Consider the following 25,776-nt stretch of genomic DNA (forward strand, 5'->3'; position numbering starts at 1 on the left):
ACAGGCGCAGCTTGCCCCTGATTTTGTATATGGCCAAAAAATGAACAGACTATTGCTGGTTAAATGCACTTGGTGTGACAGCTTCACCCTGATGTAGGCTTTAGCCAAAAAACAACCACACCATTGAGGGTTAAATGCACTTGGTCGCAGCTTGTGCTGGCGCACCACAAGACACAAAATGGCCGCCGATCACCCCAGAAAAATGTGACTGACAAACGGTCTGTGCAGCCTAAAAACAGTGAGCAATTGAGGATCAGCAGCTCAATGATCCACAGCTGCAGATCGATCAGTTAATCAAGTCCTTTGGAGGAGTTAATCTGCCTAATCTCGCCCTACTGTCGCAGCCGCAACCTCTCCCTACGCTAATCAGAGCAGAGTGACGGGCGGCGCTATGTGACTCCAGCTTAAATAGAGGCTGGGTCACATGGTGCTCTGGCCAATCACAGCCATGCCAATAGTAGGCATGGCTGTGATGGCCTCTTGGGGCAAGTAGTATGACGCTTGTTGATTGGCTGCTTTGCAGCCTTTCAAAAAGCGCCAAGAAAGCGTCACAAAAGCGCGAAGAAAGCGACGAACACCGAACCCGAACCCGGACTTTTACGAAAATGTCCGGGTTCGGGTCCGTGTCACGGACACCCCAAAATTCGGTACGAACCCGAACTATACAGTTCGAGTTCGCTCATCCCTAGTGACTACCTCTTGAAGCTCATTAAGAAAATGCCAAGAGTGTGCAAAGCAGTAATCAAAGCAAAAGGTGGCTATTTTGAAGAACCTAGAACAGTAATGGTGAACCTTTTAGAGACCGAGTGCCCAAACTGCAACCAAATACCCAATTATTTATCGCAAAGTGCCAACAGGGCAATTTAACCTGAATACCAATATAGTATATCTTCCATGTACTTTATAATTTAGCTATAATAGCTTAATAGCCTACATTCAGTGAGCCGCCTGTGCTGTTCATTGTGCGTCCTGTGCTGATGAATGGCAGGAAAAGTCTAAAGCATATTGGTACGCCATAGACTTTTTCCAATGAGCGGGTGCCCACAGAGAGGGCTCCGAGTGCCGCCTCTGGCACCCGTGCCATAGGTTCGCCATCACTGACATAGAATATGACATATTTTTAGTTGTTTCACACTTTTTTGTTATGTATATAATTCAACATGTGTTAATTCATAGTTTTGATGCCTTCAGTGTGAATCTACAATTTTCATAGTCATGAAAATAAAGAAAACTCTTTGAATGAGAAGGTGTGTCCAAACTTCTGATGCTGCTACTGCTGCTGCTGAGAGCAGGGACAGTGCAGCTGCTGCTGATTTAATAGGGAAATCGATAGCTAGGCCAGTGTTCTGTGTCCACTCCAGTCCTCAAAGACTCATCTGATCTGCTGTAAGGACAGCGTCCTGACAGCACCCCAAAAAGCCCTTTTTAGGGCTAGTACATCAGTCTGATTTTTTTTTTCACTGTAATATAATTGCAGTTGCCTGCAAGCGTGTATGTCATGCCTACAGCATGTACTGTGCCCACTACTGCCAGTGCCCAGTGCCACCACTCATATCTGGTGTCACAGTAGATTACATTTAAAATAAAAATAAAAAACTTTTTTTACTGTAATATAATTCCAGTTGCCTGCAAGCGTGTGTGCCGGGCCTACAGCGTGTACTGTGCCAACTAATGCCAGTGCCCAGTGCCACCACTCATATCTGGTGTCACAGTAGATTACATTTAAAAAAATATATATAATTTTTCACTGTAATATAATTACAGTTGCCTGAAAGCATGTGTGTCAGGCCTACAGCGTGTACTGTGCCCACTACTGCCAGTGCCCAGTGCCACCACTCATATCTGGTGTCATAGTAGATTACATTTAAAAAAAAAAAACTTTTTCACTGTAATATAATTGCAGTTGCCTGCAAGCGTGTGCGTCAGGCCTACAGCGTGTACTGTGCCAATAACTGCAAGTGCCCAGTGCCACCACTCATATCTGGTGTCCCAGTAGCTTGCACGCATAGTACAACTGATCGGAAAAAAAATGACAGGCAGAGGCAGGCCACCCCACAGGGGCCGCCGTGGTCGTGGTGCTGTGATTTCCTTTGCCCTAGAATAATGCCCAGTGTTCAGAGGCCACATACCCTGAACTCGAAAAGTTCTGAGGACATAGTTGACTGGCTTCTACAGCTTCCGCTCGGAACCTTGACGCACCATCCTCCTCCAGCTCAGCCTCGGGCACCTCACAAGTTACCACTCTCCCGCCTGCCGCATGTCACAGCTGAGAATGGGGAAAACCCTCAGCCGTGCAATGCCAGAAGATGGATGGTCGATGCAAAGTCAGGACAGGAATCAGGGAGCAGGTCACCTCCTATCAATCCCTAATTCTGACCCTGTCTCCTAGCCGTATGAGCTGACCCTGATGGTAGGAGGGCTCATACTCCGGAACATGATATTCCTGCTAGCCCTCAGGGTGGCCCTGGATGAGAAGCTGGGTAAGACTACCCGTTCCTCCTGGATACGGATGAACAGGAGTCTCACTGGCCAAGCTATATAAAGGAAGGGGAAACATAAACAGACATATGGCAATGGCAGGTAAGTGAAAGTAGTATCACACCTACCTGCCACAGACACACAACCTGGAACCCATGTACAAGTGCTGCTGTCCACAACAACACAAAAGACACAGCACACACCACACATCACATGGGAACCCAGGAAACCATAAGCTGCAATAAATAAAGAGACCAAAGCAACATCTTCACAACACCATACATGAACCTGTGACCACAAGGGTGGTCCCCACTGGCAGATGGTATAACACAGGAGGCTGACTCCAGCTAACCATGGCTGAAGTACCCCTCTGACTACTGATCTAAACTGAGGCTTTATAGCCCATGTAGCCACACACAGACACACCCAGTGCACACACACTAGGAAGGAAGTTAACCCTTCCAACACAAGGCAAGGGAAGACGGCCACATAAAGGGGAAGTACACACATAAACACACACTTCACCAGTTGCCGCGGGCAACGGCATGCGTGGCAACCATGTCCTGGGGATCAGCCAGAAGGCCGAGACACTGCCACCAGATGCATACAACACCAAATGTAGTCACGGGCAAGCAAGTGAAAGAAAATGTCATTACGCACACCATAGGCCGTGACCACCGCCACCACCAACACTAGCACCACAGCTGCTTCACTTGATCTGTCAGAGGAGTTATTTACACATCAGTTGGAAGAAATTAGTGATGCGCAATTATTATTGCCAGAGGATGTAGATAACAGGGATATGTCTCAGTCAGGCAGCATTACACACATGGACGTACGGTGTAATGATGATGATGTTGTACCTGCTGCTGCTTCCTTTGCCGAGTTGTCAGATACAAGTGAAGCAGTTGATGATGACAATGTGTCCGTGTGTGCCCGCTCGAAGAGAAGAAGAACAGGGGGAAAGATCAGATGGGGAGACAGAGAGGAGGAGAAGACGAGTTGGAAGCAGGGGAAAATTGTCGCAAGGAGCTAGTGGCACAGTCAGACAGCATGTATCGGCACCCGGGGTCAGCCAGACAGCACGCCAATCAACGCATGCTGTTGCCACCACCAGAATGCCGTCATTGCAAAGCTCAGCAGTGTGTCTTTTTTTTTTTGTGTGTCTGATAACAGCGATGCCATTTGCAACCTGTGCCAAAAGAAACTGAGTCGTGGGAAGTCCAACACCCACCTAGGTACAACTGCTTAGCGAAGGCACATGATCTCACATCACAAACGCCTATGGGATCAACACATTGATGACGAGTACAAGCAGCACACAAACTTAAAGCCACCATCCTCCTCCTGGTCCAGCATCTTCAGCCACGTGAACCACTGCTGTCCTCCTTGCCCCCTCTCAACCAGCCACCACTCCGCCTCTCGCCTTGAGCAGTTCCTGCTCATCTGCCCACAGTCAGGTGTCTATCAAGGACATGTTTGAGCGTAAGAAGCAAATGTCACAGAGTCACCCCCTTGCCTGGCGTCTGACAGCTGGCTTGTCGGAACTCTTAGCCTGCCAGCTTTTACCATACAAGCTGGTGGAGTCTGAGGCCTTCAAAAAATCTGTAGCTATTGGGACACCGCAGTGGAAGGTACCCGGCCGAAATTTCTTTTCACAAAAGGCAATCGCCAACCTGTACTCTATTGTGGAAAAGTAAGTCATGGCATATCTGGCACACAGCGTTGGGGCAGGGGTCCATCTGACCACTGATACCTGGTCTGCAAAGCACGGTGAGGGCAGGTATATCACCTACACTGCGCATTGGGTAAACCTGCTGACGGCTGCCAAGCATGGAATGCGTGGCTCTGCAGAGGAGTTGGTGACACTGCCACGACTTGCAGGCAGGCCTGCTGCCACCTCCTCTACTCCTCCAACTCCATCCTCTTTGCTACCCTCCTCGGCTGAGTCCTCTTCTGCTGCTGCGTCTTGCTCCACATCAACTGCACACCCCCAGCTCCCCAGGGGCTATTCCACATCCCGGATATGACAGTGTCACGCCGTCTTGGGGTTGACTTGCCTGAAAGCAGAGAGTCACACCGGACCAGCACTCCTGTCCGCCCTGAACACACAGGTGGATCAGTGGCTGACTCCGCACCAACTGGAGATCAGCAAAGTGGTGTGTGACAACGGAAGCAATTTGTTGGCGGCATTGAATTTGGGCAAGTTGACACATGTGCCGTGCATGGCACATGTGTTGAATCTCATCGTACAACGCTTTGTGCATAAGTACCCAGGCTTACAGGACGTCCTCAAGCAGGCCAGGACGGTGTGTGGCCATTTCAGGCGTTTCTACACGGCCATGGCGCACTTTTCAGATATTCAGCGGCGAAACAACATGCCAGTGAGGCGCTTGATTTGCATCAGCCCGACACGTTGGAATTCAACACTCCTAATATTTGATCGCCTGCTCCAACAAGAAAAAGCCGTCAACGAGTATTTGTATGACCGGGGTGCTAGGACAGCCTCTGCGGAGCTGTGTTTGTTTGTTTTTTGCCACGTTACTGGACGCTCATGCGCAATGCCTGTAGGCTCATGCGTCCTTTTGAGGAGGTGACAAACCTAGTCAGTCGCACCGAAGGCACCATCAGCGACATCATCCCATTTGTTTTCTTCCTGGAGCGTGCCCTGCGAAGAGTGCTGGATCAGGCCGTAGATGAGCATAAAGAAGAAGAGGAAGAGTTGTGGTCACCATCATCACCACCAGAAACAGCCTTATCAGCATCACTTGCTGGACCTGCGGCAACGCTGGAAGAGGAGTCTGAGGAAGAGGAGTCAGAGGAGGAATGTGGCTTTGAGGAGAAGGAAGACCAACCACAGCATGCATCCCAGGGTGCTCGTTACCTATCTGAACAGACCTTCAGTGAGATCAGTGAGGACGAGGAACGGGACATGAGTAGCTCGGCATCCAACCTTGTGCAAATGGGGTCTTTCATGCTGTTGTGCTTGTTTAGGGACCCTCGTATAAAAACCCAGAAAGTGCCTGGAATGTTACCGAATTACCAGAAGTCAGAAAGGATGCAGCAGTTCCAAAACAAGTTAAAAAGTATGATTTACACAGCGTATAAGGGTGATGTCACAGCACAATGGGAATCTAACAGGGGAAGAGGTGAAAGTAATCCTCCTCCTACCACGACCATGCCGGCAAGGACAGGACGCTTCACAGACGTGTTGTTGATGGAGGACACGCAGAGCTATTTAAGTCCTACTCATCGCCACAGCCCATCGGGGTCCACCCTCAGAGAACGACTTGACCGACAGGTAGCAGACTACCTCGCCTTAACTGCAGATATTGACACCCTGAGGAGCGATGAACCCCTTGACTACTGGGTGTGCAGGCTTGACCTGTGGCCCGAGCTATCCCAATTTGCAATAGAACTTCTGGCCTGCCCCGCTTCAAGTGTACTGTCAGAAAGGACCTTCAGTGCAGCAGGAGGTATTGTCACTGAGAAGAGAAGTCGCCTAGGTCAAAAAAGTCTACATTACCTCACCTTTATTAAAAAAGGCCTGATGAGATGAGCTGCTTTGGGCTAAAAATGGTCCACACACTGCTGTATTTTATCTCTGCATGCCGGATTACTTGCGTGACTTATCCGCCAACTAGAGTTCAAGCCGCAATGTTTTAGTGCACTTTCTGCCTGGAAAACATCAATTTTTCAGGCATGTGTACATGTCTAATTTTTCTGGCCTCTAGTGCTGCACTGTGGCTGCAAAAACAAAACAAAAAAAAGGCACATACATGTGTCAATTCCCTTTCGTTACCTTGTTGTGGTGAAGGGGCTTGCATTTGACAATGAAGTGATCACCTCTATGAGTGTGTTGGCAATGGCAATGTTGGCACACCCCAGATGATCAGGTCGTTGCTTCATTGTGAACAGACCAAAAGCGATCGGCTGGATAATTTTGCATAGAAAAAACATTAATTTTCTTTGTGATCATCTAAGGTGATCATTAAAGCTTACTAGGCCAACAATGGGCCCACACTGCAGAATCATTGTTTTCTGGGTCACTTAACTGTCACTGAACTACCTCAGCACGACCATAGGCTATGAAAAACTGCCATCGCCTGCAATCTGCCAAACGTGCGCACGAGCACAGTCATCACTACACCAAGATTGACGCATAGAGGAATAAAATTTATGTCATGAGTGTGTCAACTATTGACAACTCTTTTCGGTTGTCTAAACTCTATTCCATACACGTCCCCTGATAGGGGACGTAACAGGGATTAAACTGATAGAATAGTACTACTTAACACACCACTCATATAGGGTGGCACAGTACATTGCACGGCTCACGCGCAGTGCCCCCAATTGGAAGTAGGAGGACCAACCAAGCATCTTTCTCCATCTCCCGGTTCCTAAAATCTATTCCATACACCGGCCCCTGATAGGGGACGTAACAGGGATTAAACTGATAGGAATAGTACTACTTAACATACCACTCATATCTGGTAGCACAGTACATTGCACGGCTCACGCGCAGTGCCCCCATTTGGAAGTAGGAGGACCAACCAAGCATCTTTTTCCATCTCCCGGTTCCTAAAATCTATTCCATACACCGGCCCCTGATAGGGGACGTAACACGGATTAAACTGATAGGAATAGTACTACTTAACATACCACTCATATTGGGATTGCACAGTACATTGCACGGCGCACGCGCAGTGCCCCAAATTGTAAGTAAGAGGACCGACTAAGCATCTTTTTTCATCTCCCGGTTCCTAAAATCTATTCCATACACCGGCCCCCAATAGGGGACGTAACAGGGATTAAACTGATAGGAATAGTACTACTTAACATACCACTCATATTGGGATTGCACAGTACATTGCATGTCGCACGCGCAGTGCCGCGAATTGGAAGCAAGAGGACCGACCAAGCATCTTTTTCCATCTCCCATTCCTAAAATCTATTCCATACACCGGCCCCTGATAGGAGACAAAACAGAGATTAAACTGGTAAGAACAGATTTTTTTTAATAAAAAAAAAAAGAGTATAGCCTCTGCGGAGCTGGGTATTTTTTGGCCGCGTTACTGAACGCTCATGCACAATGGCTTTGGGCTCATGCGTCCTTTTGCGGAGGTGACAAACCTGGTCAGTCAAACCCAAGGCAACATCATCGACCTCTCCCCATATAGGTTTTTTCTGAAGCGTGCCCTGCAAAGAGTGCTGGATTATGTCGTAGATGAGAATGAAGAGGAAGAGTTGTGGTCACCATCACCACCAGAAGCAGCCATGTTGTCGATTGCTGGACCTGCGGCAACGCAGAGAGAGGAGTCTGAAGAAGAGGAGTCAGAGGAGGAAGGTGGCTTTGAGGAGGTGGAAGACCAACCACAGCAGGCGTCCCAGGGGTCTTGTTGTCACCTTTCGGGGACCCTTGGTGTTGTATGTGGCTGGGTGGAGGAAGAGACCTTCAATGACGTCAGTAAGGACAAGGAACGGGACATGGCTAGCTTGGTATCCAACCTTGTGCAAATGGGGAGTTTGCGGTTGTGCAAATGGACTGTTTGCGGTTGTTTGCGGTGAGTTAAACGGGGAGTTTGGTCTGTTAGAGTTTGGTCTGTCAATGTGAAGCGGGCGTAACCCTTACACTACCTGATCGATACAACATCATACCTGATGTTTTAAAGCACGTCATTCCAAACAATTTAGGAATGTTAGTTGATTTATGCCCTTTATGGATTGCAACCCGACTCTGCGTCAACTACATAATTTTCCATGGGAGTTTTGCCATGGATCCCCCTCCGGCATGCCACAGTCCAGGCGTTAGTCCCCTTGAAACAACATTTCCATCACTATTGTGGCCAGAAATAGTCCCTGTGGGTTTTAAAATTCGCCTGCCTATTGAAGTCTATGGTTGTTTGCCTGTTCACAAACATTTGTGGAAATTTGCGTTCGCCGTTCGCAAACAGAAAATTTTATCTGTCATTGTGCCACTTGGTGGCCTCCTACTGATGTTGCTGCTGCCGCCACCTCCAGACTCTGTCATTGTGCCACTCGGTGGCTTACTCATACTGCTGCCACCTCCACACTCTGTCATTGTGCCACTCTGTGGCCTCCTGATGCTGCCGCAACCTCCAGACCCTGTCATTGGGCCACTCTGTGGTATCCTCTTACTGTTCCCACCCTCCCCACTTCATGACTGGGCCACTATTTTGCCTCTCGCCCTGGCTGACATCATCATTTGTTTGACCCTTCTTCTGATCTGTCAGAAGGAAGGAAAAATGAGATGCACAACAGATCCTGTCTGTGTAGCAGCTGTAAGGCCTGTATGGTCCCATCAGAATTGGCTTATAATTTGGTAGCCAAAAGCAGGAGTGGGAACAAAACACAGAAGACATGCAAATATCACCTACACGTGTCATCTCTGTTTTACATCCACTCCTGTTTTTTTGGGCATTAGCAATACCGATGGATTATTGAGCAAATGCTGACCGAGTGAAGGCGTATGCTCTACAGACAGGATCCATTTTTTGTGGGTTATTGTACTGACGGATCAGAGGAAGGGCAAAATAATCAGTGACGTCAACACAAACTTACTGCTGACACCCTCTCCACTCTGTCAGGGGTCTCTACTTGTATAAGCGTTTAATAGAACAGGTTCTGATAACATCTATGTGAAATCAGCTGACGACAGTATAAAAGGAGTGCGTTTCTTCTTGGCACTAACATTGACCTGTAAGTTCATATTTGAGTTATTTGGTAAGTTTTGGCCCCGTGACTGCCCTAATAAGTGAAGTGTGCAGTGATTCTAAGAGCGACACCTGTCATCTGCATGTCATATGGACTCACGGTATTATTTCACTACCAAAGCAGACTCCCTATACGTGTTACTACAAGGCACAGTGTTCTAAACCACTATAAAGGCTCTCAGCAGCCAGGAAATAGCCGTTTTTTTTAACGTAATTCACCATGAATATATTCAGATCTAACCACATTTTTCCCGATTTTTTTTTTTTTAATTTGCTCATATCTAGCTGTAAACTGGAGGTACAATTTAGATGAGGTAAAAACAAATTTCATATGCATTCATTTTAAAAGTGTACATTACCATTTTACCCTTTCTACATTCAAGGATAAATGTCAAGCTTATTCACAAGGTTTGTTATACCAAAGGTCACATACATGCATGTATGATACAGTGGGATGCAAAAGTTTGGGAAACCTTGTTCTTTTTAATATCTTTTTATTGATTTTCAAAAAGAGTGAGGGGGTTACAATACAGTCCGCAAATCAAGCATGCGATAGCCACGTCCAATAATACATGTAGATAGTACAAAGACCTTGTGGTGTACAATCAAAGATAATGTCAAAACCTAGCTATAACAAAGACAGGTAGTGGGTACTTTTACACCCTCAATAAGTAAATAACAATGATGCTTAGTTTGTTGACGTATATGAGGTAGCAGGGAAACTAAGAGCAAGGAACCAATACCTTTGAAAGTAAGGGTGTACTAACATAGCATATTGAAAAAGAAATCACCACTCCCTGGGATCCCTATAGCCATCCACTTCCAAATAATTACCAAAAGATAACTTCATCTCAAGCTATTAATAATCAATTAGGGAGGGATGTCAGTAGGGGCAGCAGGGACGTGTTACCACCAGTGGACAAAATCTATTAATAGGGACATCAGAGAACCGATGACATTAAAAGGAACAAACATAACAGGGGGAAGGGGGAAAGGGGAAGGAAAGAAGGGGAGTAGGTGATAAGTACCCATTTGAGAACAAGATATGTGAATGTCGAATATGGAAAAGGAGGAAAAAAGTTAAATCTGTTTCTAGTTCAAGAGAGTTGTCTGCCAATATGATATTAAAGTATGTGATCTAGTGAGTAGAGTTGAGCGGACACCTGGATGTTCGGGTTCGAGAAGTTCGGCCGAACTTCCCGGAAATGTTCGGGTTCGGGATCCGAACCCGATCCGAACTTCGTCCCGAACCCGAACCCCATTGAAGTCAATGGGGACCCGAACTATTCGGCACTAAAAAGGCTGTAAAACAGCCCAGGAAAGAGCTAGAAGGCTGCAAAAGGCAGCAACATGTAGGTACATCCCCTGCAAACAAATGTGGATAGGGAAATGAATAAAAATAAAAATAAAATAAATAAAAATTAACCAATATCAATTGGAGAGAGGTCCCATAGCAGAGAATCAGGCTTCACGTCAGCCAGCACTGCAACAGTCCATTGGCATATATTTAGGCCCAGGCACCCAGGCAGAGGAGAGAGGCCCCGTAACATAGAATCTGGCTTCATGTCAGCAGAGAATCAGTCTGCATGTCATAGCAGAGAATCAGGCTTCAAGTCAGCCACCACTGTAACAGTCCATTGTCATATATTTAGGCCCAGCACCCAGGCAGAGGAGAGAGGTCCCGTAACAGAGAATCTGGCTTCATGTCAGCAGAGAATCAGTATGCATGTCATAGCACAGAATCAGGCTTCACGTCAGCCACCACTGCAACAGTCCATTGTCATACATTTAGGCCCAGCACCCAGGCAGAGGAGAGAGGTCCCGTAACAGAGAATCTGGCTTCATGTCAGCAGAGAATCAGTCTGCATGTCATAGCAGAGAATCAGGCTTCACGTCACCCAACATTGGAACAGTCCATTGGCATATATTTAGGCCCAGGCACCCAGGCAGAGGAGAGAGGTCCCGTAACAGAGAATCTGGCTTCATGTCAGCAGAGAATCAGTCTGCATGTCATAGCAGAGAATCAGGCTTCACGTCAGCCACCACTGCAACAGTTCATTGTCATATATTTAGGCCCAGCACCCAGGCAGAGGAGAGAGGCCCCGTAACATAGAATCTGGCTTCATGTCAGCAGAGAATCAGTCTGCATGTCATAGCAGAGAATCAGGCTTCAAGTCAGCCACCACTGTAACAGTCCATTGTCATATATTTAGGCCCAGACACCAAGCCAGAGGAGAGAGGTCCCGTAACAGAGAATCTGGCTTCATGTCAGCAGAGAATCAGTCTGCAGGTTATAGCAGAGAATCAGGCTTCACGTCACCCACCACTGCAACAGTCCATTGTCATATATTTAGGCCCAGCACCCAGGCAGAGGAGAGAGGTCCCGTAACAGAGAATCTGGCTTCATGTCAGCAGAGAATCAGTCTGCAGGTCATAGCAGAGAATCAGGCTTCATGTCAGCCACCACTGCAACAGTCCATTGGCATATATTTAGGCCCAGCACCCAGGCAGAGGAGAGAGGTCCCGTAACAGAGAATCTGGCTTCATGTCAGCAGAGAATCAGTCTGCATGTTATAGCAAAGAATCAGGCTTCACGTCAGCCACCACTGCAACAGTCCATTGTCATATATTTAGGCCCAGGCACCCAGCCAGAGGAGAGAGGTCCCGTAACAGAGAATCTGGCTTCATGTCAGCAGAGAATCAGTCTGCATGTTATAGCAAAGAATCAGGCTTCACGTCAGCCACCACTGCAACAGTCCATTGTCATATATTTAGGCCCAGGCAGAGGAGAGAGGTCCCGTAACAGAGAATCTGGCTTCATGTCAGCAGAGAATCAGTCTGCATGTTATAGCAAAGAATCAGGCTTCACGTCAGCCACCACTGCAACAGTCCATTGTCATATATTTAGGCCCAGGCACCCAGCCAGAGAAGAGAGGTCCCGTAACAGAGAATCTGGCTTCATGTCAGCAGAGAATCAGTCTGCATGTCAAGCAGAGAATCAGGCTTCACGTCAGCCACCACTGCAACAGTCCATTGTCATATATTTAGGCCCAGCACCCAGGCAGAGGAGAGAGGTCCCGTAACAGAGAATCTGGCTTCATGTCAGCAGAGAATCAGTCTGCATGTCATAGCAGAGAATCAGGCTTCACGTCAGCCACCACTGCAACAGTCCATTGGCATATATTTAGGCCCAGCACCCAGGCAGAGGAGAGAGGTCCCGTAACAGAGAATCTGGCTTAATGTCAGCAGAGAATCAGTCTGCATGTCATAGCAGAGAATCAGGCTTCACGTCACCCAACATTGGAACAGTCCATTGGCATATATTTAGGCCCAGGCACCCAGGCAGAGGAGAGAGGTCCCGTAACAGAGAATCTGGCTTCATGTCAGCAGAGAATCAGTCTGCATGTCATAGCAGAGAATCAGGCTTCACGTCAGCCACCACTGCAACAGTGCATTGTCATATATTTAGGCCCAGCACCCAGGCAGAGGAGAGAGGTCCCGTAACAGAGAATCTGGCTTCATGTCAGCAGAGAATTAGTCTGCATGTCATAGCAGAGAATCAGGCTTCACGTCACCCAACATTGGAACAGTCCATTGGCATATATTTAGGCCCCGGCACCCAGACAGAGGAGAGGTTCATTCAACTTTGGGTAGCCTCGCAATATAATGGTAAAATGAAAATAAAAATAGGATTGAATGAGGAAGTGCCCTGGAGTACAATAATATATGGTTAAGGGTAGGTAGTTAATGTCTAATCTGCACAAGGGATGGACAGGTCCTGTGGGATCCATGCCTGCTTCATTTTTATGAACGTCAGCTTGTCCACATTGGCTGTAGACAGGCGGCTGCGTTTGTCTGTAATGACGCCCCCTGCCGTGCTGAATACACGTTCAGACAAAACGCTGGCCGCCGGGCAGGCCAGCACCTTTAAGGCATAAAAGGCTAGCTCTGGCCACGTGGACAATTTAGAGACCCTGTAGTTGAATGGGGCCGTACCATCAGTCATTAAGTGGAGGGGTGTGCACACGTACTGTTCCACCATGTTAGTGAAATGTTGCCTTCTGCTAACACGTTGCGTATAAGGTGGTGGTGCAGTTAGCTGTGGCGTGTTGACAAAACTTTTCCACATCTCTGCCATGCTAACCCTGCCCTCAGAGGAGCTGGCCGTGACACAACTGCCTTGGCGACCTCTTGCTCCTCCTCTGCCTTGGCCTTGGGCTTCCACTTGTTCCCCTGTGACATTTGGGAATGCTCTCAGTAGCGCGTCTACCAACGTGCGCTTGTACTCACACATCTTCCTATCACGCTCCAGTGCAGGAAGTAAGGTGGGCACATTGTCTTTGTACCGTGGATCCAGCAGGGTGGCAACCCAGTAGTCCGCACACATTAAAATGTGGGCAACTCTGCTGTTGTTGCACAGGCACTGCAGCATGTAGTCGCTCATGTGTGCCAGGCTGCCCAGGGGTAAGGACAAGCTGTCCTCTGTGGGAGGCGTATCGTCATAGTCCTGCCTTTCCTCCCAGCCACGCACTAGTGATGGGCCCGAGCTGCGTTGGGTGCCACCCCGCTGTGACCATGCTTCATCCTCATCCTCCTCCACCTTCTCCTCATCTTCGTCCTCCTCGTCCTCCAGTAGTGGGCCCTGGCTGGCCACATTTGTACCTGGCCTCTGCTGTTGCAAAAAACCTCCCTCTGAGTCACTTCGAAGAGACTGGCCTGAAAGTGCTAAAAATGACCCCTCTTCCTCCTCCTCCTCCTCCTCCTCCTGGGCCACCTCCTCTTCCATCATCGCCCTAAGTGTTTTCTCAAGGAGACATAGAAGTGGTATTGTAACGCTGATAACGGCGTCATCGCCACTGGCCATGTTGGTGGAGTACTCGAAACAGCGCAACAGGGCACACAGTTCTCGCATGGAGGCCCAGTCATTGGTGGTGAAGTGGTGCTGTTCCGCAGTGCGACTGACCCGTGCGTGCTGCAGCTGAAACTCCACTATGGCCTGCTGCTGCTCGCACAGTCTGTCCAGCATGTGCAAGGTGGAGTTCCACCTGGTGGGCACGTCGCATATGAGGCGGTGAGCGGGAAGGCCAAAGTTACGCTGTAGCGCAGACAGTCGAGCAGCAGCAGGATGTGAACGCCGGAAGCGCGAACAGACGGCCCGCACTTTATGCAGCAGCTCTGACATGTCGGGGTAGTTGTGAATGAACTTCTGCACCACCAAATTCAGCACATGCGCCAGGCAAGGGATGTGCGTCAAACCGGCTAGTCCCAGAGCTGCAACGAGATTTCGCCCATTATCGCACACCACCAGGCCGGGCTTGAGGCTCACCGGCAGCAACCACTCGTCGGTCTGTTGTTCTATACCACGCCACAACTCCTGTGCGGTGTGGGGCCTGTCCCCCAAACATATGAGTTTCAGAATGGCCTGCTGACGTTTACCCCGGGCTGTGCTGAAGTTGGTGGTGAAGGTATGTGGCTGACTGGATGAGCAGGTGGAAGAAGAGGAGGAGGAAGCTGAGTAGGAGGAGGTGGCAACAGGAGGCAAAGAATGTTGCCCTGCGAACCTTGGCGGCGGAAGGACGTGCGCCAAACAGCTCTCCGCCTGGGGCCAAGCTGCCACTACATTTACCCAGTGTGCAGTTAGGGAGATATAGCGTCCCTGGCCGTGCTTACTGGTCCACGTATCTGTGGTTAGGTGGACCTTGCTACAGATGGCGTTGCGCAGTGCACACTTGATTTTATCGGATACTTGGTTATGCAGGGAAGGCACGGCTCTCTTGGAGAAGTAGTGCCGGCTAGGAACAACATACTGTGGGACAGCAAGCGACATGAGCTGTTTGAAGCTGTCTGTGTCCACCAGCCTAAATGACAGCATTTCATAGGCCAGTATTTTAGAAATGCTGGCATTCAGGGCCAGGGATCGAGGATGGCTAGGTGGGAATTTACGCTTTCTCTCAAATGTTTGTGAGATGGAGAGCTGAACGCTGCCGTGTGACATGGCTGAGATGCTTGGTGACGGAGGTGGTGGTGTTGGTGGTACATCCCCTGTTTGCTGGGCGGCAGGTGCCAACGTTCCTCCAGAGGCGGAGGAAGAGGCCGAGGCGGCAGCAGCAGAAGAGGCCGAGGCGGCGGCAGCAGAAGAGGCCGAGGCGACAGCAGCAGAAGAGGTAGCAAGGGGAGCCTGAGTGACTTCCTTGTTTTTAAGGTGTTTACTCCACTGCAGTTCATGCTTTGCATGCAGGTGCCTGGTCATGCAGGTTGTGCTAAGGTTCAGAACGTTAATGCCTCTCTTCAGGCTCTGATGGCACAGCGTGCAAACCACTTGTCGTCAGCACATTGTTTGAAGAAGTGCCATGCCAGGGAACTCCTTGAAGCTGCCTTTGGGGTGCTCGGTGCCAGATGGCGGAGGTCAGTAGCAGGCGGAGTCTCTTGGCGGCGGGTGTTCTGCTTTTGCCCACTGCTCCCTCTTTTGCTACGCTGTTGGCTCAGTCGTGCCACTGCCTCTTCCTCCGAACTGTGAAAGTCAGTGGCACGACCTTCATTCCATGTGGGGTCTAGGACCTCATCGTCCCCTGCATCGTCTTCAACCCAGTCTTGATCCCTGACCTCCTGTTCAGTCTGCACACTGCAGAAAGACGCAGCAGTTGGCACCTGTGTTTCGTCATCATCAGAGACGTGCTGAGGTGGTATTCCCATGTCCTCATCATCAGCAAACATAAGTGGTTGTGCGTCAGTGCATTCTATGTCTTCCACCGCTGGGAAAGGGCTAGGTGGATGCCCTTGGGAAACCCTGCCAGCAGAGTCTTCAAACAGCATAAGAGACTGCTGCATAACTTGAGGCTCAGACAGTTTCCCTGATATGCATGGGGGTGATGTGACAGACTGATGGGGTTGGTTTTCAGGCGCCATCTGTGCGCTTTCTGCAGAAGACTGGGTGGGAGATAATGTGAACGTGCTGGATCCACTGTTGGCCACCCAATTGACTAATGCCTGTACCTGCTCAGGCCTTATCATCCTTAGAACGCCATTGGGCCCCACCATATATCGCTGTAAATTCTGGCGGCTACTGGGACCTGAGGTAGTTGGTACACTAGGACGTGTGGATGTGGCAGAACGGCCACGTCCTCTCCCAGCACCAGAGGGTCCACTAACACCACCACGACCATGTCCACGTCCGCGTCCCTTACTAGATGTTTTCCTCATTGTTATCGTTCACCACAACAACAAAAATATTATTTGGCCCAATGTATTGAATTCAAATTCAGGCCTTTTGTTACAGACACCTAACACTATCTGGCTATCTATTTAGGTACCGTATTACACTAATACAGGCACAGCAGTAACCACAGATTTAGCTGAATATAAATTTGAGGCCTAGTATTTAGGCGCTGGGTGACAGGTATACGTTTACGGACAGAATTAGACTGGGATATGCACAGTAGCGTGTGTGTCAAGTTATTGAGAATGACCCTATCAGCACCTTGATTCTGATATACCCTTTTAGGGATGTTTTTAAAGTAGGCCTGATACAGCAGAAACCACTAATTTAGAGAATTGCTAAATTGGGAATTGTATTTCAACCCAGAACAAAAACTGTGCTGTGACGGACACTAAATAACTTGCCCAGCCACAGAAATAACCACAGATTTAGCTGACTATAAATTTGAGGTCTAGTATTTAGGCGCTGGGTGACAGGTATAGGTTTACTGACAGAATTCGACTTGGAAATGCACAGTAGCGTGTGTATGTGAAGTTATTCAGAATGACCCTATGTGCACCTTGAATCTTAAATACCCTTTTAGGGAAAGATTTATAACTGCTCTGATATAGCAGAAACCACTAAATTAGGAAATTGCTAAATTGGGAATTGTATTTCAACCCAGAACAAAAACTGCTTTGACGGGCACTAAATAACTTGACCAGCCACAACAGTACAGCAGTAACGACAGATTTAGCTGGATATAAATTTGAGGCCTAGTATTTAGGCGCTGGGTGACAGGTATAGGTTTACTGACAGAATTTAACTTGGAAATGCACAGTAGCGTGTGTGTGAAGTTATTCAGAATGACCCTATGTGCACCTTGAATCTTATATACCCTTTTAGGGATAGATTTAAAATAGCTTGACCAACCACACTATTGAGGGTTAAATGCACTTGGTGACAGGCTCAGCTTGCCCCTGATGTAGTATATGGCCAAAAAATAAACAGACTATTGCTGGTTAAATGCACTTGGTGTGACAGCTTCACCCTGATGTAGGATTTAGCCAAAAAAACAACCACACCATTGAGGGTTAAATGCACTTGGTGACAGGCTCAGCTTGCCCCTGATGTAGTATATGGCCAAAAAACAACCAGACTATTGCTGGTTAAATGCACTTGGTGTGACAGCTTCACTCTGATGTAGGATTTAGCCAAAAAACAACCACACCATTGAGGGTTAAATGCACTAGGCGACAGGCTCAGATTGCCCCTGATGTAGTATATGGCCAAAAAATAACCAGACTATTGCTGGTTAAATGCACTTGGTGTGACAGCTTGACCCTGATGAAGGATTTAGCCAAAAAACAACCACACCATTGAGGGTTAAATGCACTTGGTGACAGGCTCAGCTTGCCCCTGATGTAGTATATGGCCAAAAAATAACCACACTATTGCTGGTTAAATGCACTTGGTGTGACAGCTTCACCCTGATGTAGGATTTAGCCAAAAAACAACCACACCATTGAGGGTTAAATGCACTTGGTGGCAGCTTGTGCTGGCACACCACAAGACACAAAATGGCCGCCGATCACCCCAGAAAAAAGTGACTGAAAAACGCTCTGGGCAGCCTAAAAACAGTGAGCAATTCAATAGCAGCAGTTCAATCATCCACAGCTGCAGATCGATCTCTGAATGAAGTCTTTTGGAGGAGTTAATCACTGCCTAATCTCGCCCTAACATCGCAGCTGCAACCTCTCCCTATGCTGATCAGAGCAGAGTGACGGGCGGCGCTATGTGACTCCAGCTTAAATAGAGGCTGGGTCACATGGTGCTCTGGCCAATCACAGCCATGCCAATAGTAGGCATGGCTGTGACGGCCTCTTGGGGCAAGTAGTATGACGCTTGTTGATTGGCTGCTTTGCAGCCTTTCAAAAAGCGCCAAGAAAGCGACGAACACCGAACCCGAACCCAGACTTTTACGAAAATGTCCGGGTTCGGGTCCGTGTCACGGACACCCCAAAATTCAGTTCGGGTTCGCTCATCTCTATTGGCTAGGTCTCCACTCCAAGCCTCTGCCTTAGCAGCCCCTGGGTATCCGGCTACCGGAATCTCATGCACAGCCCACCGAAATTCCGCCCTGTACGGAGAGGATACCAAAAATTGTCGGTCCCTAGGCAACGCCTCTGGTGAGCCCTGTTGGACCGTTTCCTGGCACAACCGTCCTTGGTCCCGGACCACCCTCTAGAGGTCTGAATCCAAGGGAGGCCATGCCACATACTCTGTGAGAGCTGTCAAGCGGGCACTAGCCCTTAACGCCACCTGAAACCCCTGGTGGGACGTGGTCAGAATGGATGAGACTGCCATGTCCCCTGTCAGTTCTACTAACTGCTGATCCCTAGGCCACTCCTCCGGTGAGCCCTGCTGGACCGTGACCCGGCACAGCCTTCCTTGGTCCCAGACCATCCGCTCGAGGTCTGAGTTCGAGGGAGGCAGTGCCACTTGCTCCCTGAGAGCGTTCAGGCTGGCGTCAGCCACTAACGCCACCTGAAACCCCTGACTGGACGTGGTCAGAATAGATGAGACTGCCACGTCGTCTGTCAGGTCCCTGGGACCTGTCTCTGGGCTTCTATCTGACTTGGCAGCCACTTGGTCGGAAGGGGGAAAGCCATCAGACCCCTGAGGGGCCCCTAGGGCCCCAGCACTCCCACTGCGCGTGACAGCCACTGCCACCGCTTGTAGTGCCTGCTTCCCCTCAGCTCCCGACCAAGTTGCCAGTCCAGACGGACTAACCTGGCCCTCAGACATCCCAGTGGTGGAGGAACACTGCACTGAAGCTTCACCTGGGAGCCCTACTTCTCCTGGGACAGCCCTGACCTCATTTGCATCCTCCTCCCCTGCAGCTGTCTGCCCCCTGCTTGTCCCCCCAGTCACCACACTGGAGGACAACAGGTCCAGCATGCTTGCTGGCTACACCCTGGGGCTTCAGCCCAGCTGGCAGGAATGACCCCCTCCCCACTGAGGGGAGAGGCACACATTACATCCCCCACATCCCCATCAACAGGCATAATAGGTATATTCACAGTATCATCAGGGGGGGACATTACATCACATTCTGGGGAATCGGACCTCGGGGTGTCAGCGGCCACGTACTTAGACACAAGCCGCCCCAGGTCCGTCCCGAGCAAAACACTGGCAGGGATATTTGCGGATACCCCCACCTCCCTTACTCCTCGACCGGCGCCCCAGTCCTGATAGACCTTGGCGACGGGCAGCGCCGGTTCCACTCCTCCAATCCCGGAGACAGTGAGGGATCTCCCGGGCAGTAAATCATGGGGTGCCACCAGTTCAGGCCGTACCAGTGTCATTTCATCGCCGGTGTCTCTAAGTCCCATGGCCACGGCCTGGCCCACAGTGACCGGTTGAACATTTTCAAGGGACCTCCCACCACCCCCACCCACACACAACGCAGTGGACGGTTTCCGGGTTGATGACTGGGACGGATCCCTCGGGCGCTGGGGACACATGGCTTTGAAGTGTCCTGGCTGCTTACACAGGTGACACAGGCGGGGTTCCCCCACCGACATGGAAAGTGCAGCAGGGGCCGGTGCCCACTTGGGCCTAGGGGCAGGGGTAGCAGGTGCAGTGTGCGTCTTACCCCCTCTCCAGCCGACAGGTTTCCGGGCCTCTGAAGTCCTGTTGTTGGTGTATTCATCGGCCAGGGCTGCTGTTGCGGAGGCCCCCTTTGGCTTCCGGTCACGGAGGAACTGCTGGAGATCCTCTGGGCAGTTCCACAAGAACTGTTCTGTGACGATGAGCTCCTTCAGCTGCTGGACGGTGGAGAGCTCCAATCTGGTGGTCCATTGGTCGACTGCTCTCAGCAAGGCCCGCATGTAATCGGCCCAGCTCTGAGTAGAACCCCGGTGCAAATTCCTGAGCCTTTTCCGGTACGACTCAGGGGTTAAGTTATACTGCCTGACCGGAGCCTGTTTGATGTCCTCATAGCTCAGGATGGTCTCGCTGGGCAGGTACCCGAAGATTTCAAGGGCTTTTCCCCTGAGCCGTGGCGTGAGGAATCTGACCCACTGGTCCTCTGGCAGTTGGTATTGATGGCAGGCTGTCTCAAATGCCAACAAAAAGGTGTCCAGGTCCCCATCTTTGTCCAGTAGGGGAAAGTCCTCCGCCCGCAGTTTCGGTATCCGGACCTCTGGAGACTCACATTGGGCTGGGGAGGGCTGCTGGAATTGAAGCTTCAGCTGGAGCATTTGCAGCTGGTGCTCACGCTCGGCCTGGGCTTGCTCGCGACGCTCTGCAGCCTCTGCTTGCTCGTGACGCTCTGCAGCCTCTGCTTGCTCACGACGCTCTGCAGCCACCAGTAGGAGCTCAGAGGCTGCCTGGTCTCCAGCCTGGAGATGGTCCATGGCAGCTTGTAGGAGAGCAACTGAGCCAGCTTGGCTGGGGGGATTAGCAGGTGGAGTGAGGCCCACCGCGGACCTCACCTCTGGCAACTGGCTCCTTGGGGAGCTTTGGCTGTGCTCCCCCTCGCCTTCCACCTCCTCTCCGCCCCCCATCTGGACTGCATCCTCCCTGCCATCATTCAAAGCATCGGCCATCTCCTTAGCTCTTTTCCTTGTCATACTGGCCGTCATTGCAACGGATGGTCACTGACACCGACTGCAACCTGATGCACACACACCTTATTGTATCTGCACTCAGACTGTCTAGTGTTGAGCTTATCTTAAGACTCCAGCAGCAATAGCTACTGCTGGTTGTCTTTAGTGTCTGGGAGTATGGGTCTCACACTCACACACACTAGTATCTCGATCCCACTTTGCTGCCACCAATATGTGATGAATACCACCCCTCGTGCCTGCTGACGTCAACCACGTCGAGCTCACGAGACCTGGTATGATCACAGGGTTTACCAAAAACTGGAAGTTACGCCCTCCAGAGGAGCACGTAAGGTCAGGCTGGTATAGTTTACACACCCACCTCCTGTCCACGCGGGCACAGAGAGGCAACAAGCTGAGAGAGCCTTTTCACTGCCGCAGTGAAAACAGCACGCCCTCAGCTCGGGTAACTGCCACCAGTTTCTCGTTTGATATAAGCCCGGTCCGCTAACGGGATTATATAGGGTCAGAAACCAACCCGCGGTAGCTTATAACTAGGCCAAAACACGGACGTGGGGATTCGTGATCGAGATACAAGATAGCACAAGATTAAATTATAGATTTAATTGCCGTAAGAGCACACTAGATATAACACAATATACACAGACAATATATACAGTGGTCTGAGGTTACAGATACAGGTTATATGGTTACAACAGGGTTAAGCAGTGTAAAAGTCAGTTACCGAGTATGATGAAAGTTCCTTTGAGATGTTCTTTGCTGGAGTCCACATGAAGGGCCGTGAACTCAGCTATTTCCTGGGTCCCTCTAACCAATGTGTAGGATGTGACCCCTCTTCAGAGAAAGACCCGCCTACTGGCTGGCACCAGACTTTTAACCTGTAGCCGGCCCATCCCCTCCCTGCCTCAGGGAGGGGTCCACTCCCCCTCTTCTGGGCTGGCAGCAAATGACCTACAAAACCCTTTAGGGTTCATTGCTCCAGACCAGAGGGTCACAGGGAGATGGTTCTGGGACTAATGGACCTGCCTGGGTTCCGGCTACAAGTAGAGCCCAAAACTGGTACCGTTATGTGGTTTCTATGGGGAGATATGAATAGCTCCCTATCCTGACCTCGTCCCAGTAAACAAAGACCATGGGAACGTACCTCGTGGCCACCGGGACACAAATATGTATCCGGTTTGTGCCTGCGATGGCCAGGCGATTCATAATTCCTTATGAAAGGTAGGTGCCAACATGTCTGGGAGGTCTCATTGATCCTGGGCAAGAGCGGATACCCCATGCTGAGGGTTTTGCTGCAGGATTCAGGTGGCTCCAAACTGGTGCACTGAGGTGTGAACTTCTCCTTGAAGCTTGGACCCCCTGGGGGCTGTCTTCCTGGCCAACTGACACTCAGATGGCTGGGGGGGGGGTGGAAACTTATTTTGCATGTACACTGAACATGCCAAGAGGTGCATCAAATTACAATCAGGGCTGGGGCTTTGAAGCAGGGCCCTCCTGTGGAGTTCCCTACCTCTGCTCTCTGTCAGCAAATGGGGGTGTGAGGACATGGCTGACAGTAAATATTAATCCATATTCCCCACAAGTAGTATGAGAGTATAATATGAGGTGGAGATGAAATAACTGAGAGGCTCTGAGTGATGATCCTAAGTTGCAGCATGAGCAACCATCCCAAATGGTGGGAAGGAGGAAAGTGGAGGGGGGGGTTCAGGAAAGGAGGGGAGGGAGACCTCATGCCGCACATCAAGATCAATAGGAGATTAGAAATCTCCCTCTATAATGTAACAGTAGGAGAAAGTTAGGAGAGCGCAATCAGTAACCTCTGTATAAGTAGGAGGACAGGATATCTATCTTATATAGCTTCAATCTTCATCTGCCATAAGAAGTCTAGGGGTCATCTTCCCTTGTCTTCTTTTGTTCTTCAGAGCTTTGCTGGAAAGGACGGTTTCCCACGTTGATGAGGGTGGAACTTCAGGTGGGATAAGGACAACTGTAGTGATGGACCAATCTGGGATATCTATGTCCGTAATTTCCAGTGCAGCCAGGACGTCTGGTAGATCTTTCTGGTGTTATTATGGTGTATCTTCTTTCTCTCCATGTTATCAGTATCCCAAAAGGAAACAGCCATCTGAAGGCGATTCTCTTGTATCTTAAGTGATCTGTTAGAGGTTTCAACATGCGTCTCTTGTTTAGCGTTACTGTGCAATGTCTTGGAATAATTGAATTGTGGCATCTTCATATTCAATGCTTTCCATTTCTCTGGCTTTTTTCATTATTGCTTCTTACTGAGCAAAGTTCAAGAGTTTGCAGATTACGTCTCTTGGGGGGTCTTCCGGCCTCGGTTTGGGACGCAAGGCTCTGTGGGCTCTTTCTATAACAACAGGATTGGGAAGGTCTTCTGCTAGCAGGGATTTGTATATTTCTTCAACTGCTTTGGGAATTGCTTCATTTGCAACAGATTCAGGGATGCCCCGAAAGCGGATATTGTTCCTCCTGCCTCTGTTGTCCTGGTCTTCAATATAATCATGAAGATGATTAATGTGTTGTTGATATTTAGAGAAGGCTTCAGAAGCCTGTTTAGTGTAGTTAGTAATAGCTGTTTGCGTGGTTTCCAGTGTTTCGACTCTATTGCCAATCTGTCTCATTTCTCTTTTTATTTCAGAGAGGTCTTCAAGTACCGGATTTAAAGCATCTGATAAAGCTCTGGAGATGAAGGATCTGGATAATGGTAGTTCTGTAGTAGGTTCTATAACGTCCTCATATTCACTGTCTCCTTCTGTGGAGCGTATTGTGGATTTCTGTGTGGCTCCTTTAGGAGTTGAGACTTGTGCCCCGGGGGGGGGGGGGGGGGGGGGGCTTGTGTTTTTTTCATTATGAACTTGTCCAGACCTGGTTGAGACAGATGTGGAGGTTTTGCAGGAATATGAGAATCTTGGCTGGTGCCTCTGAATCTTCCCACCTTTACCATAGATGCTTATGTCTGAAACCACTTTGTGAAAATAATCACCTGCGCCTGTACCCGTTATGGTTTGGCAATTAATACATCATCAGTTCCTTTATAGAGATTACTTAAGAAATCACAAGTTGGACAATGTTAATATATTATGAGCTTGTGGATGATGAGATGTTAAACTGTAGGTGGTGCTGTTTGCTTTTAAAGGTATAATCTGATAAGGATTGTCAGATAACTGTGTGATATCACATAAAGAAGTTGATGTTGCTTCACTTCTGAAAGAGTCACTGTACCTTTAAATATAACAAGAGCAGGTCTTTTCTCATTCACCTTTTAATTGCCAAGACCGAGTAGCGGTTAGGTTGTTGCGGGGGGGGGGGGAGGGGGGGTGCAAAGAGGAATGATCGCTGATCTTGTTAGAACCTGGAAATGACCAGGTTTAGCAAAGTAATCAATCCTATTGCTTTGCTGTGGAGCACTCAGGGTATGGAGTTAGAAGCGTGATACTCCGGACACTGCCGTATCGCAGCGGGTCTCACATGCGGATTATGTTCTGATCTTGATCGCGACAGGTAAGGCACTCGTTTAAATAAGGAAAGGGAGTGCTAACTGTGTTAGAACGTTTCTCGCTGGATCAAATATATAATCGAGCCGATCAGCTTTAATGTGCTGATATCGATCAAATGCGGCTATGCGGTGTGAAAATGTCCCCAGGGCCTGGAGTCAGTGTGGCGCCTGTATCGGTATGGCTTAAGGAATAACTCCTCTTACCGGTATACGATATCTGTCAGTGTGGAGTGCTTCTTGCGTGGGGCCCTGTTATCGGGTCGGCTTTGGTGTTGATAGCCGTGTAGATAGGCGCTGTGGCGTGGATCCGAGGCTCCCGCGCTGCAGCTAGGCCGCAGATGGATTCCAGCTATCAGCGGTCCTAAGTGTCCGGGAGATGACTTAAAATGATCCAACTGAAGTTTGTAGTCCAGCAGGATAGATATGGTGTAACTTCCAGCTATTATATCCACTGGATGTCGCCGGATAAAGATTCAGGAGCAGGAGCTCTGTGTAGACGCTTCCTCCCTGTTCGGCTGTTGGCTACGCCCAGCATTGGGAAACCTTGTTAATCGTCATGATTTTCCTGTATAAATCGTTGGTTGTTACGATAAAAAATGTCAGTTAAATATATCATATAGGAGACACACACAGTGATATTTAAGAAGTGAAATGAAGTTTATTGGATTTACAGAAAGTGTGCTATAATTGTTTAAACAAAATTAGGCAGGTACATAAATTTGGGCACTGTTGTCATTTTATTGATTCCAAAACCTTTAGAACTAATTATTGGAACTCAAATTGGCTTGATAAGCTCAGTGACCCCTGACCTACATACACAGGTGAATCCAATTATGAGAAAGAGTATTTAAGGGGGTCAATGTAAGTTTCCCTCCCTCTTTTAATTTTCTCTGAAGAGTAGCAACATGGGGGTCTCAAAACAACTCTCAAATGACCTGAAGACAAAGATTGTTCACCATCATGGTTTAGGGGAAGGATACAGAAAGCTGTCTCAGAGATTTCAGCTGTCTGTTTCCACAGTTAGGAACATATTGAGGAAATGGAAGACCACAGGCTCAGTTCAAGTTAAGGCTCGAAGTGGCAGACCAAGAAAAATCTCGGATAGACAGAAGCGACGAATGGTGAGAACAGTCAGAGTCAACCCACAGACCAGCACCAAAGACCTACAACATCATTTTGCTGCAGATGGAGTCACTGTGCATCGTTCAACCATTCGGCGCA

This window comes from Bufo gargarizans, chromosome 2, assembly GCF_014858855.1.
Source record: "Bufo gargarizans isolate SCDJY-AF-19 chromosome 2, ASM1485885v1, whole genome shotgun sequence".
NCBI lineage: Eukaryota > Metazoa > Chordata > Amphibia > Anura > Bufonidae > Bufo > Bufo gargarizans.